A 15,944-nucleotide genomic window follows, 5' to 3' on the forward strand; every position below is an offset into this window, starting at 1 on the left:
TGTCCCCTACACTCCACCAAAACCACACTACTTAAAATCACCAACAACCTGCTAACCGCCAAAGCTAATGGCCATTACTCTGTCCTCCTGCTCCTTGACCTCTCCGCGGCCTTCGACACTGTCGAGCACCCTCTCCTCCTTACTAAACTGCACTCCCTTGGCATCAGGGACGCTGCTCTCTCCTGGTTCTCCTCCTATCTATCCCAACGCTCCTTCAGCGTCACCTATAACACTGCCACCTCCCCCTCTCTCCCCCTCTCTGTCGGAGTCCCCCAAGGCTCTGTCCTCGGGTCCCTTCTCTTCCCCATCTACACCTCCTCCCTTGGCAAACTAATACACTACCACGGCTTCAATTACCACCTCTATGCTGACGACACACAAATTTACCTCTCCACACCCCATCTCACCCCCTCTCTCTCAGCCCGCATCGCCCACCTGAATGACATAAGACTGGATGTCACTCCATTTCCTCAAATTAAACCTGTCCAAAACCAAGCTCCTGGTCTCCCCCCCCCCGCGCCCCCCCCATCCTCTCCATCACTACTAACAACGCCACCATCACTCCTACCTCACATGCCAAAGTCCTGGGTGTCACCCTGGACTCGAACCTTTCTTTCCTACCTCACGTCCAATTACTATCAAGATCATGCAGGCTCCACCTCCGCAACATCTCCAAGATACGTACATTCCTCACCCCAGACACTACTAAACAACTCGTACACTCCCTCATCATCTCACGCCTGGACTACTGCAACTCCCTTCTCACTGGCCTACCCAAACAAATGCTATCCCCACTCCAGTCTATCCTGAACTCAGCGGCTAGACTATCCACCTCACCAACCACCCCACATCTGCCACCCCCCTCTACCAATCCCTTCACTGGCTCCCGATTGCTCAGCGCATCAAATTTAAACTGCTAACTCTGACCTACAAAGCCATTCACAACGCCGCCCCAAACTACCTAACCGACCTGATACCCAAATACTACCCTACCCGTGCCCTTTGCTCCTCACAGGACCTTCTACTATCTAGCTCCCTGATCTCCTCCTCCCACGCCCAATTGCAGGATTTCTCCAGGACTTCCCCCATCCTCTGGAACTCCCTACCCCAATCCATCAGACTGTCACCTACCCTCCTCACCTTCAGGCGCACCCTGAAAACCCACCGCTTCAGGGAAGCCTACCCCACCCTCACCTAACAACTGACCTCCTCCACTCCATCCCCCACAGCCATTTCCTCCTGTACCACTTTCCCCTCCCTCCTAGATTGTAAGCTCGAAAGAGCAGGGCCCTCGAACCCCTTGTGTATTGTATTGTTTCTGTCTTGTCTCATGTTCTGTCCCCCTTGCTATTGTACAGCGCTGAGCAAACCCTTTGACCCTATATAAATACTGTATAATAATAATAATAATAAAAAAAACAATTAAAGAAGAAACTCACTAGTAACAAAGGATATAATTCCACTTTGTGTGCACTAAGTGCCTTTGCAAGTTATTTACTTGTAAAAGAAGTGCAGACATTATCACATAGTCTGGGCAGACTGCAGAGCTGTGTGAGGGACCCAGCAGGTCCACCCAATATAGGCTGCCTGAAGAAGACAAAAGGGGAGAGGGCACACACAAGACCAGTCACCCTACACAAGGAGAGTGAGCAGCAGTGACCAGTCTTTATCAGAGGAAGCTCATGCACAGCATCAAAGGTACACACTGGAATACCAAATAATTCAGAAATAGATACAAACGCATATCAAGATTCACATGACCCTTGTATTTAGACAATATATTGCAAGTTCAGCTTTTTTCAAAGATCTAATAAAGTAGAACTATCAGACTGTAAAAATAATGATGTTGGCCATCAGTAAAAGTCAGGTTTAGCTGTGTTTCCATATAGCCTCCTACAATCTCAAATACATAACAATAATCCTGCAAGCCAAGTGATGTCTCTTATACTTTGAGGATACTTGACAACTCTCCTCTATCACTTTGGACATCTGGACAGTGTGTTTACTCTCAAGGCAGCTCTTAAAGGACTGTAGCACAATGTGTTGACTCACAGTGAGGCATGTGTCAGAATTGTCCCCATTGATAGCCAAGCTTGCATTTTTGTCTATTAGCATCTGGACATGCCTAGCCCCACCCCTATTGTTTGTCTCTTCCACCCTCTATCCTGCCCACATACAGTGATGTATAGGGGCCAAATAGACCTCCCACCTTCAGGGCTGTTCTATAGCAGGATCAGTGCATGAGACATTAGGTAAGCATTTTTCTGAAGATTATACGATTTTTGGAAGCATGCCTTTGAAAATGTGAAAGGCTCGCTGTTTAACACAGTTTTCATTTTATGGTTCAAGATAATAAATGTGTTTAAGCCCCATATCATTATGCTAACAAAAAACAATGGGTTTTTTATAACAGGCCAGTAAAAAGAGCAATAATGATGTCCAGTAAACAAATAGCAGCCAATAAAAAAATTATCTTTTACAAATATATCTACACTAAAATAAAGCCTGATAAGCTGTTATGCATTACATTGGATAAATATTATAAACAACTGTCTGTACAACATTACTAAATAAGACAGGTTTTAAACTCATTGTAAGGTCCATGATCTCTTTTAAAAATGAAAATAAATTGCTATGTACATAGGCATATCTTTACTTTTTTTTTAATTATTAACCAATAAATAAATAAATATAGACCTAAGGTACCTCACAGACACTGGAGAAATACAGTTTAAAAACTGGCATCAACAAGGTATTTTCCACCACACAACTACCGCTCATTGGATATTTTCTCTTTTTTGGACCATTGTCCGTAAACCTTAGAAATAGTTGTGAGTGAAAATCCCAGCAGATCAGCAGTTTTCTTAAATACTCAGACCAGCCCGTCTGGGACCAATAATCATGCCATGTTTAAAGTCACTTAACCTCCCTGGCGGTATGATTATTTCAGATTTTTGGTGCTGAAAGCGGTACCATTTTTTTGCATGGAAATATGTATTTTTTTTATTGTAGGCTGTAATTTTTAGGAAAAACTCACTGAAATCTGTCCGAACAAGAGTCTAGTAAACATCCCGGGTATGATAAAATTTGAAACACAAAATCATAAATTATAATTTAATAAATAATCATAAAAATAATATAAAAATAATAAAAAATTTAATTCAATAATATAATCAAACCAAAAACACTGAAATGTGAAATAGAGCGCCAAGTTCGCACATTGCTGAGCTCAGTCGCAAAATCGTTTTCAGTTTCTGATGACGAATTTCCCCCACGAATCATTATCACTCAATTCTGAAAGTGGTTCTAATTTACTATCGCTGTTCTCTAGCCGGTCTAAACCGCTTTTGACCTAAAGGGACACTTTTTGGACGCCATGGACATTTCTCAGTTTCCAGGCAGAAAGAACAGACAAAATGCAGGCAGGGCGCAGGACAAAGCACTAGGGACAATATGTATGTGAAATAGGTTGAAACAGCAATGTTTTACTGTGTAAAATGTAAAAAAAAAAAAATGACATTTTTTAAAATTTTTAAATTTCCCGCCGGCGGCGGCGCCCGTACGTCCCGACGTCACAGGGACAGGACACAGAAGCCGGATGCCGGCATCGGCCGGAGGAGATGGCCGGGGACGCTGCAGGGGACACATCGTGGGAGCGCAGGGTAAGGTAAGTGAAGAACACTTGCCGGAGCAGTGCCGCAGGGTAAGCCCGAGTGTAGCTCGGGGTTACCGCTTTTGGTACTGAAATGTTACCCCGAGCTACACTCGGGAATACCGTCAGGGAGGTTAAACCCCTTTCTCCCCCGTGCTGATGCTCAGTTTGAACTTCAGCAAGTCAACTTCACCACATCTAGATACCTAAATGCATTGAGTTGCTACCATGTAATTGTCTGATTAGCAATTTGTGTTACCAAGCAATTGAACAGGTGTACCCAATAAAGTGGCCAGTGAGTGTATATATATATATATATATATATATATATTTACCATCCATATAAATAATAAAATAGTTAAAACAAATATATGACATAAATATAACAAATCGTTTTGCATAGAATCAAAAAATGTTGCGTCTCATGAACATTATATTTTATGCAGTAGTGACTAATCACAAATAATTGTGACAAAACCAGTAGTGTGATAACATCCCAATACAAAGCATAAACGATTTTGCCCAGTTTCATGCAGAATTTCACATTTGCTCTTTGTTCTAACTTGCTGTCCATGATGAAATAGTAGACACGGTAATGCTCATAGTCAGAATAGCACCAGTTGCACAGCTCCCGATGTGCACAGGACGATGTCTTTTGGCATACTAACTTATGAAGGTTGGTGCTCCTTGTGAATGTGTGCAGCCTTGTGCTTCCATCTGCTGTTATGTTACAAAACAAGTCTTGAATCTTTTTGCTACCATCTCGTATATACTGTATATACACTATATTACAGAAAGTATTGGGACACTCCTCCAAATCATTGGATTCAGCTGTTCCAATCACCTTCATAGCCACAGGTGTATACAATTAAGCACCTAGGCATGCAGATTGCTAATAAAAACATTTCTGAAAGAATGGGTCTCTCTCAATGGACTCATGCATGGTACCGTGATAGGTTGCCACCTGCGCAATAAGTCCATCCGTGAAATTTACTTGCTACTGAAAATGATATGGTCATCTGTTAGTGGTATTAAAACAAAGTGGAAGCAAGTGGGAACAACAGCAACTAAGCCACAAAGTGGTAGGCCACATAAAATGACAGAGCGGGGTCAGCGCACGGTGCGCAGAAGTCTCCAACTGTTAGCAGAGTCAATAGCTAAAGACTAGAGATGAGCGAATTATTCAAAAATTCGGTTCGGCTGATTCGCCGAATTCGCCGATTAAATTCGCTTCGTGCCGAATATATTCGCTGCGAATTTAACTTATAAAAAGGGTGTTTCTAGGCTTCAGAGAGCCTTTATATTAGTGTAGAACACTGTACCTTTAATTTAAATGCCCTTGGAGTCTGCTGGGGAAGAGAAATAATACTGTCAGTCAGTATGACATGCAGATGAGTGCCGTCGATCTTAGAATCACCGCACACTTCACTCATTTGGGCAGTCACGGGGCCAAATCAGAGTGTGGAGCCACAGTGTGGCGGTGGAGGCAGCAGCAATGGGAGGCCATACAGCACCCTTTGACAAAATGGAACCCACCAGCAGTGTGAGGAGACCTGAAAGTGGCACATGGCAGAGTGTGGCGATGGAGACAGCAGCAATGGGAGGCCGTACAGGGACCCATGACACACTCTGGACCTGGCAGCAGCATGAGGAGGCGGTACAGGGGCCCATGACAGATTACGGGCCTGGCAGCAGCATGAGGAGTCAGTACGGGGGCCCATGGCAGATTACGGGCCTGGCAGCAGCATGAGGAGGCGGTACAGGGGCCCATGGCAGAGTGGCGGAGCGTAAGCAGCTAAAATTGAAGGCCATACAGAGGCCTATGTTAAAAAGTCCCCCCAGCAGCAGCGTGGGGAGACGACTATCAAGAGTCCAATGGCAGAGTGGCGGAGCAGAAGCAGCTTCAATTGAAGGCCATACACAGGCCTAGGTTAAAAAGCGGAAGCCGTCAGCAGCGTGAGCAAACGACAGAGACACATGGCGCAGGGTGGCGGTGGATGCAGCAGTATTCGGAAGCCAAACACAGGCCTCGGTTAAAAAGCGGAAGCCGTCAGCAGCGTGAGCAGACGACAGAGGCACATGGCGCAGGGTGGCGGTGGAGGCAGCAGCAATGGAAGGCCATACAGCACCCTATCACAAAATGGAACCCACCAACAGTGTAAGGAGACCTGAAAGTGGCACATGGCGCAGGGTGGCGGTGGAGGCAGCAGTATTCGGAAGCCATACACAGGCCTAGGTTAAAAAGCGGAAGCCGTCAGCAGTGTGAGCAAACGACAGAGACACATGGCGCAGGGTGGCGGTGGATGCAGCAGTATTTGGAAGCCAAACACAGGCCTCGGTTAAAAAGCGGTAGCCGTCAGCAGCGTGAGCAGACGACAGAGGCACATGGCGCAGGGTGGCGGTGGAGGCAGCAGCAATGGAAGGCCATACAGCACCCTATCACAAAATGGAACCCACCAACAGTGTAAGGAGACCTGAAAGTGGCACATGGCGCAGGGTGGCGGTGGAGGCAGCAGTATTCGGAAGCCATACACAGGCCTAGGTTAAAAAGCGGAAGCCGTCAGCAGCGTGAGCAGATGACAGAGACACATGGCGCAGGGTGGCGGTGGATGCAGCAGTATTCGGAAGCCAAACACAGGCCTCAGTTAAAAAGCGGAAGCCGTCAGCAGCGTGAGCAGACGACAGAGGAACATGGCGCAGGGTGGCGGTGGAGGCAGCAGTATTCGGAAGCCATACACAGGCCTAGGTTAAAAAGCGGAAGCCGTCAGCAGCGTGAGCAGACGACAGAGACACATGGCGCAGGGTGGCGGTGGATGCAGCAGTATTCGGAAGCCAAACACAGGCCTCGGTTAAAAAGCGAAAGCCGTCAGCAGCGTGAGCAGACGACAGAGACACATGGCGGAGGGTGGCGGTGGATGCAGCAGTATTCGGAAGCCAAACACAGGCCTCGGTTAAAAAGTGGAAGCCGTCAGCAGCGTGAGCAGACGACAGAGGCACATGGCACAGGGTGGCGGTGGAGGCAGCAGTATTCGGAAGCCATACACAGGCCTAGGTTAAAAAGCGGAAGCCGTCAGCAGCATGAGCAGACGACAGAGACACATGGCGCAGGGTGGCGGTGGATGCAGCAGTATTCGGAAGCCAAACACAGGCCTCGGTTAAAAAGCGGAAGCCGTCAGCAGCGTGAGCAGATGACAGAGGCACATGGCGCAGGGTGGCGGTGGAGGCAGCAGCAATGGAAGGCCATACAGCACCCTATCACAAAATGGAACCCACCAACAGTGTAAGGAGACCTGAAAGTGGCACATGGCGCAGGGTGGCGGTGGAGGCAGCAGTATTCGGAAGCCATACACAGGCCACGTTTCATTTTCACAAACGTGAGTCTCTCCACACTTTGGGTGGACAGTCGTGTCCTCCGCGGAGTTACAATACCTCCTGCCGCACTAAACACGCGCTCCGATGCCACGCTACTGGCCGGGCATGACAGCCTTTCAAGGGCAAATTCAGCTAGTTGGGGCCAAAGGTCAAGTTTCGTTGCCCAGTAGTCAAGGGGATTGTCTACCTCGGTTGGCAGGGTGCTGTCCAAGTAGGCCCAAGCCTGTTGTTTGAGGTCCTGCTCCAGGTCCACCTGATGCTGCTGCTGCTGCGGCTGGTTAGTAGTTTCCTCACTGCGCTGGTGAAGAAAGCTACTCATCATCGACTGCAGACTGAGGCAGCCGCTGCTGGTGGAGCTGCCACTGCTCCTACCACCCCACCCCTCCCCTGCTGCCATGGCAGCGGAACGCGAGCGCACAGGGCCCACAGTGTCTGAGGATGGACGTTGGCGCAGAAAGGCAGAGACCAACTGACTACATAGGTGGTTTTTATAGTACTTTATTTTGGCCTCCCTCTCAGCAGGTGTGAAAAAGGCCACCATTTTTGAACGGTAGCGAGGGTCCAACAAGGTGGACAGCCAAAAGTCATCCCTCTGTCTGATGGTTATTATTCGGCTGTCGCTACGCAAGCAACCGAGCATGCTATGGGCCATTTGTGCCAAGGAATGTGAGGGACTCCCTGCCTCCATCTCCACAGCATACTGCCACGGTGCGTCTGGGTCCTCTGTCTCCTCCTCCTCTACCAGATGCTCCTGCTCCTCCACTCCTGTCCGCTGAGTGGAAAAACCACCCATTTCACTCAATAATTCCTGAGCACCAATGTCCTCCACTACCTCCTCCTCTTCTTCCTGTCCTGCCCCCACAGGGGTCATGTGGCGTTGAGATCTGTGCGCCACGTCTACCGCACCCTGACCAGCCATTGTTAACAGCATTTGTTCCAGGACGTGCAACAGAGGAATGACGTCGTTCATCCCATAGTCCTGCCGACTCACGAATAGCGTGGCCTCCTCAAAGGGCCTGAGCAAGCGGCAGGTGTCACGCATGAGCTGCCAATGGCTGACATCTAAGTTACACAGGGGAGTACCTTTATCCGCTTGTAACATCAGGAAATCGGTGATGGCCTTTCGCTGTTCGTAAAGGCGGTCTAACATATGTAGGGTTGAATTCCACCTTGTTGCAACGTCGCAGATCAGGCGATGCTGTGGAATTCCATTCTGCCGCTGCAGCTCAAGGAGGGTGTGCTTTGCGGTGTAGGAATGGCTGAAATGCATGCAAAGTTTACGTGACATTTTAAGGATGTCTTGCAGTGGGATGGTGGATTTTAGGAACCGCTTGACAACCAGATTGAACACGTGAGCCATGCATGGCGCATGGCACAACCTTCCTTGACGCAGAGCAGACACCATGTTCTTTCCGTTGTCGGTCAACATGGTTCCGATTTTCAGTTTGCGCGGAAACAGCCATCTGTCGATTTCTCTGTTCATTACACTCAGAAGTTCCTCCCCTGTGTGACTACGTTCGCCAAGGCATACCAGGTGCAGCACAGCGTGACACCGTTGCGCCCTGCACATGTGATATGCCGGTCGGGTAATGGGACTTGGCACGGGGGTGGCGGCTGAGGACACGGCGGAAGAAGAGGTGGTAGAGGCGGACATCTTTGCTGGACCAAGGACGTGCAAACGTGGAGGCAAAAGCGGCGTGACCTGTCCAAGTTGCTGGTGCGGCTGTGCCGGCACCACGTTCACCCAGTGGGCCGTAAATGACATGTACTGTCCCTGACCGTAGTTACAGCTCCACACGTCGGCGCTGCCGTGCACTTTGGCAGAGACCGACATGCTCAAAGACTGGCCCACCATCTCTTCTACATGTGAATGCAGGGCTGGCACTGCCTTTTTGGCGAAGAAATGCCGGCTTGGCACTCTCCACCGCGGCTCGGCACAAGCCATCATTTCTCGGAAAGGTGCTGAGTCCACCACTTGGAAAGGGAGGGACTGCAGCACCAGCAACTTGGACAGGAGGACGTTCAGCTTTTGCACCGTCGGGTGCGTGCTCGCAAACTGTTGTCTCTTGGAAACGGATTCCAAGAAAGACTGCTGACGGAATCCGTGAAGAGGAGTAGCAGGAGAAGGAGCATCTGAACGAGCGGAAGATGCCAACGAGCGACAACTCCCCTCAGCAGAGGTGTTGGAGCCTTGACTGGCTGATAGAGGGCGATTGACGTCGGGTGACGGAGCAAGTAACGGAGCGGGTGATGGGGCGGGGGCTGGGGCAGGCAGAACCGCCGTATCTTTATCACGGTTTTCCCAGGCCACCGAATGGCGATGCTGCATATGCTGACGCAACGCTGTAGTCCCAACATAGGCCCCCTGGCCACGCTTGACTTTCTGGCCACATAGTCGACATACGGCTACGTTTACTTCCTCGGGCGTCTTGACGAAAAATTGCCACACCGCCGAGTAGGAAACTTTGCCCCCGCTACTCCTCACTGGCTGACTGCTACTTCCTCCATGCACACCGGCACCACTACTGGCCGTGGTGGTAGGCTGCAGTGGAGCTGGTGCTCTACTCCGTGGCTGTTTGGCTCCACTGACACTGCTGCGACCCTGCTGCCTCCTGGGCAACCCACCGACTGTTTTGCTCGCTGGCAAGCTGGCACCCTCTTCTCCTGATGATGCGGAAGCAATAGCCTGATGACGACGAGGCTGCCAAGTGCGATCAGCCTCATCATCATCAATTAGGGTCTCCGCGTCACTACTAGCCCCCTCGGCTGCGTGTGGGTCAGGAGACAGACCTGTCTCTAGACCGGCTACCGAGCCACTCTCCTCGCCACTACTTCTTCGCCTGGCTGCTGAAGAGGCGGATGTCTCCCCCCGTTCCTGACCGCCCTCTGTTAGCTCTTCCTCACTGTACAGTGGGGCTGAGCCCACAGCATGCGATACTTCGCTTGGTGAGGGAACACCAAAGGACAGGGGCAGGTCGAGGACACGTGATTTCAGTGGGCTTGCTCCCGGGCCATGCCAACTAGCGGTTGTGTATGACGTACCCACCGACCGTTGGCTGTAGGTGTCAGAGGTGACCTGGGAAGAGGAAGACGACCGAGTCAACCAATCGATGACGGCAGGGTTGTCGGTGTAGACACGACCGCTGGATGACACCGGGAGCACTGGCCTCTGGCTGCGACTAGTGCTGCCTCGACCCCTTCCTCTGCTGCCACGTCTGCTCGCTCCTGAAACATTGCCTCCTCTGCCACTCCTCTGCGTGTTGTCTGACATACTCTTTAATTCAATAAGCACCCCAAAAATAAAACCGGATTTAACTCTTTGAACGTACAATAGTGGTTGTGAAGCAGAAAGTCAGTTTATTTAGCACAATCGGTCAATTGCAGTTTGCCGTTGGCTGTAAACTGTACGTTTATGTCACTGGAATGCACTAATCACCCAAAAAATATTACCGCCACCCGGCGTGTATATGGATTTAACTCTTTGAACGTACAATAGTGGTTGTGAAGCAGAAAGTCAGTTTATTTAGCACAATCGGTCAATTGCAGCTTGCCGTTGGCTGGAAACTGTACGTTTATGTCACTGGAATGCACTAATCACCCAAAAAATATTACCGCCACCCGGCGTGTAAATGGATCTAACTCTTTGAACGTACAATAGTGGTTGTGAAGCAGAAAGTCAGTTTATTTAGCACAATCGGTCAATTGCAGCTTGCCGTTGGCTGGAAACTGTACGTTTATGTCACTGGAATGCACTAATCACCCAAAAAATATTACCGCCACCCGGCGTGTAAATGGATCTAACTCTTTGAACGTACAATAGTGGTTGTGAAGCAGAAAGTCAGTTTATTTAGCACAATCGGTCAATTGCAGCTTGCCGTTGGCTGGAAACTGTACGTTTATGTCACTGGAATGCACTAATCACCCAAAAAATATTACCGCCACCCGGTTTAGCACAATCGGTCAATTGCAGCTTGCCGTTGGCTGGAAACTGTACGTTTATGTCACTGGAATGCACTAATCACCCAAAAAATATTACCGCCACCCGGCGTGTAAATGGATCTAACTCTTTGAACGTACAATAGTGGTTGTGAAGCAGAAAGTCAGTTTATTTAGCACAATCGGTCAATTGCAGCTTGCCGTTGGCTGGAAACTGTACGTTTATGTCACTGGAATGCACTAATCACCCAAAAAATATTACCGCCACCCGGCGTGTAAATGGATCTAACTCTTTGAACGTACAATAGTGGTTGTGAAGCAGAAAGTCAGTTTATTTAGCACAATCGGTCAATTGCAGCTTGCCGTTGGCTGGAAACTGTACGTTTATGTCACTGGAATGCACTAATCACCCAAAAAATATTACCGCCACCCGGCGTGTAAATGGATCTAACTCTTTGAACGTACAACAGTGGTTGTGAAGCAGAAAGTCAGTTTATTGTACACAATCGGTCAATTGCAGCTTGCCGTTGGCTGGAAACTGTACGTTTGTGTCACTGGAATGCACTAAACACCCAAAAAATATTACCGCCAGCCGGCGTTTAAATGGATTTAACTCTTTGAACGTACAATAGTGGTTGTGTCCCTGAGTAACGATTCTGTGTCCCTGAGTAACGATTCTGTGTCCCTGAGTAACGATTCTGTGTCCCTGAGTAACAATTCTGTGTCCCTGAGTAACGATTCTGTGTCCCTGAGTAACGATTCTGTGTCCCTGAGTAACAATTCTGTGTCCCTGAGTAACGATTCTGTGTCCCTGAGTAACGATTCTGTGTCCCTGAGTAACCATTCTGTGTCCCTGAGTAACGATTCTGTGTCCCTGAGTAACGATTCTGTGGCCCTAAAGTCTCTGTGGCCCTAACTCTGTCCCTTAATACAGACAGGTCTGTCTCTCTTGAATGACCGGAGGCTAATGGAGAATTCTAAGATGGCCGCGATTTATAGCTCCACCATTACACAGTGCTGGCTGGCTGCTGATTGGCTAATGCGATCACATGTCATGATTCATGACTCATGAATGCATTATGGGTCAGCGCGCCTTGTCTGCGCGCCTTCCCAGAGATCCCCGCCCCATCTTCTCTGTCCATTTTCTCCTGTCGCCACACATGTCGCCGCCATTTTTGGGAAAATTCGATTCGTGCATCCGAAGTTTGCTAATCTTCGGATTCGTCGCTAATAGAATTTTTCCAAATCTTCGGAACGAATTCCACTGCGTCATGTTCGATTCGCTCATCTCTACTAAAGACCTCCAAACTTCATGGCCTTCAGATTAGCACTTCAACAGTACATAGAGTGCTTCATGGAATGGGTTTTCATGGCTGAGCAGCTGCATCCAAGCCTTACATCACCAAGTGCTATGCAAAGCATCGGATGCAGTAGTGTAAAGCACACCGCCACTGGACTCTAGAGCAGTGGAGACTTGTTCTCTGGAGTGATGAATCATGCTTCTCTGTCTGGCAATCTGATGGACGTATCTGGGTCTGGCAGTTGCCAGGAGAACGGTACTTGCCTGACTGCATTGTGCCAAGTGTAAAGTTTGGTGAAGGGGGGATAATAGTGTGGGGTTGTTTTTCAGGCGTTGGGCTTGGCCTCTTAGTTTCAGTGAAGGACTCTTAAGACATCAGCATACCAAGCCATTTTGGACAATTACATGCTCCCAACTTTGTGGGAACAGTTTGGAGATGGCCCCTTCATGTTCCAACATGACTGCGCACCAGTGCACAAAGCAAGGTCCATAAAGACATGGATGAGCAAGTTTGGGGTGGAGGAACTTGATTGGCCTAAACAGAGTCCTGATCTCAACCTGATAGAGCACTTTTGGGATGACTTAGTGCGGAGACTGCGAGCCAGACCTCATCCAACACCAGTGTCTGACCTGAATTAGAAGAATGGTCAAGCATTCCCATAGACACATTCCTAAACCTTGTGGACAGCCTTCTCAGAAGAGTTGAAGCTAGTATAGCTGCAAAAGGGTGAACCGTATAGATTAAGACAGGGGTGCCATTAAAGATCATGTGCGTGTAAAGGCAGGCGTCCCAATACGTTCGGCAATATAGTGTGTGTGTGTGTATATATATATATATATATATATATATATATATATATATATTTATTTATTTTTATTTTTTAAATTAAGACACTGAACACAGAGTAAGGTGAGCGTTGCACAGTGTTTGGTTTATTGTGCTGATTATGTCTTAATGTGAGAGGTGTGAAATACATTTTGTGTGAGCCAGCACTCAATTTAATAATCACGGTTCTTGCTACACTGTGAAATCATTGTCTCTTACTTTAATTTTAGTAATCTAATCTATCTAATGTAATTAAGTAACCTATGAATATGAATAAACATGTACTATGTTCATCCCTAATACTAGAGTATTACATGCACAAACAATTCTTTGAAGTTTAGGCTTGTTTCATCAATATATAAAATTTAAAAACATACTATATTGTATGAACACCTCATTCTTTAGTCACATATTGTAAAACATTCATACAGTGCAAAATATAGATAATAATGCACTTACTGTACTCCAGAAACACCTTTACTAAATTTCCCTAAATCCATGCCAAGTTGTACATACAGTATCTGTCAATATGGCAGCTATTATTTGACTCTTGCTTTTACATACTATCCAGACAACACCCAAATACACATTCTAAATATATAATTTTTAAATGGTTGTTCTAATTAGCCAGCAGTTCATGGAATAAAATGAGGGATTATTTCCTCGATATACTCATCTAAAGCTGCCTGACAATTTAGACTTGGAAATACTTATTCTCTATCATGATTTTGTGTGCGTTGCATGCTGTACCAAAAACTGCTAACAGATTCGCTAATGGCTGTATTAGTGCAGGCTTAATATTGACTGCTCCATTTACTAGAAACAATTCTGCCATTAACGTTTAAAACAAGAGCAATGATCCAAGAAATGTTTAAAACAGCAATATTATAATGAAAATGAGAGTGTGTTTATCAAACACCTGCTTTACTATACAATACATGATCATAGGAATACAGCATATTGTTCCGCGAAATTAGTATATCATTTTCTTTTATTTGGAGACAGATGATCTAATGTAATTTATTATAGAAACATTCTGTCAATAATGATGCATGAGAGCACCAAGCCTATGCTGTAGTCAGAGTAAAAATTTGTCCATTCATGTACAAAGCCTCATACTAATCAGTTCTCTGCTATAATATATTTTATCCTCTCTAAAGGAAACAAAAAAAGAATTAATAAGAAAAGAAAGTGAAAACATGTAGTATCGTATGAATATAAGAAATGGTACATGGTTGCATTTGATGACCTCATGAATAGTTAAGATACCAAAAATGTCAAATTATTTTGTTAAAGCAAAGGATGGCAGCCACTTAGATCGATACTTTACTGAGCTGCCGTCATTCTTTCCTTTGTTGTATTAGTACAGACACATTTTGAGTCTCCAGATGCCTAGAGCAAGTCTGGAATTCTGGTGTGTTGCTGTACCTTTATTGATGATAACACTACCTCCAGGGTATGTCTACTTGCAATGTATTCATTGCTGTACTGTATAAATATGTCCCAAGTTTGAAGCTCAGTTAGTTTAGAGTTAGGAACTACACTTTACGGAGGTATCTTAATGCAGCAATTTTGGATTTCACATATTTGCAAATGTATTCAACAAAAACTTTTGTAGTTTACCTAAAAGTTGAAACTTTTATTAGATATTTTTATGTTTTATTAGATATTTCTTCTGAGAAATGTTTCTATTCTGACATACATACATATCTTTGACAGTTTGCTTTGTGGTACTGGAGTATCCGGAGTTTATTAACATTTGTGTGTATTTTATATATGTAATTTTTCAGTGGAAAGAGCACTTTATAGGCTCTGGCATGTTGGTTTCTTTCTTTGGTCCCAGCAACTGAACAGAGCAGTGGCAGATAAAGGAATGGTGAGAAAACACTACTAGGAAGGGAGAAGTGGTTAAGTAGTCGTGCCAGTACATGGACAAAAGAAAGAGCTACTTAAGCACTAATCCTTCCCAACACAAAAACATAGCTCTTAATTGAAGCCTGGAATATAACCCTTTACACTTAAACTTGATCATGATACTTAACAAAATCTTTCCCCTAATCATAACCCCTAACCTAACAGTGGATTAACCCTGTAACTGCTAAAATATAACCTAAAAGCTAACTTAAACTTAACCCTATAACCTAACCCTAACCTATCTTCAGTGCCAAGCCTAAACCTGCTCTTAACCACTTGCCTACCAGGCACTTTTACCCCCTTCCTGCCCAGACCAAATTTCAGCTTTCAGTGCTCTCATACTTTGAATGACAATTGTGCGGCCATGTAACACTGTACCCAAACTAAATTTTTATAATTTTTTTTTAGACAAATATAGCTTTCTTTTGGTGTTATTTAATCACCATTAGGGGTTTTATTTTTTGCTAAACAAACAAAGAAGACCAAAATTTTTGAAGGAAACAAAAGGTTTTCTTAGTTTCTGTTATAAAGTTTTGTAAATAAGTAATTTTTCTCCTCTACTGATGGGCACTGGTAGGTGGCACTGATGGGCACTGTTAGGTGGCACTGATGGGCATTGTTAAGTGGCACTGATGGGCAGCAGTGATGGGCACTGGTAGGCTGCACTGATGGGCACTGTTAGGTGGCACTGAGGGGCACTGTTATGTGGCACTGATGGGCAGCAGTGATAGCCACTGATAGGCAGCACTGATGGGCACTGTTACTCGGCACTGATGGGCACTGATAGGTTGCACTGATGAGCACTGTTAGGCGGCACTGATGGGCAGCACTGATGGGCACTGCTAGGTGGCACTGATAGGCGGCACTGATTCAACTGATGGGCACTGATTGCCAGCACACATGGGCACTGATGGGCACTATTGGCCCGCAGTAATGGGGCTACA

The sequence above is a fragment of the Staurois parvus genome, unplaced genomic scaffold (genome assembly GCF_062004578.1).
Source record: "Staurois parvus isolate SC_StPar_1 unplaced genomic scaffold, SC_StPar_1.0 ptg000048l, whole genome shotgun sequence".
Taxonomy (NCBI): Eukaryota; Metazoa; Chordata; class Amphibia; order Anura; family Ranidae; genus Staurois; species Staurois parvus.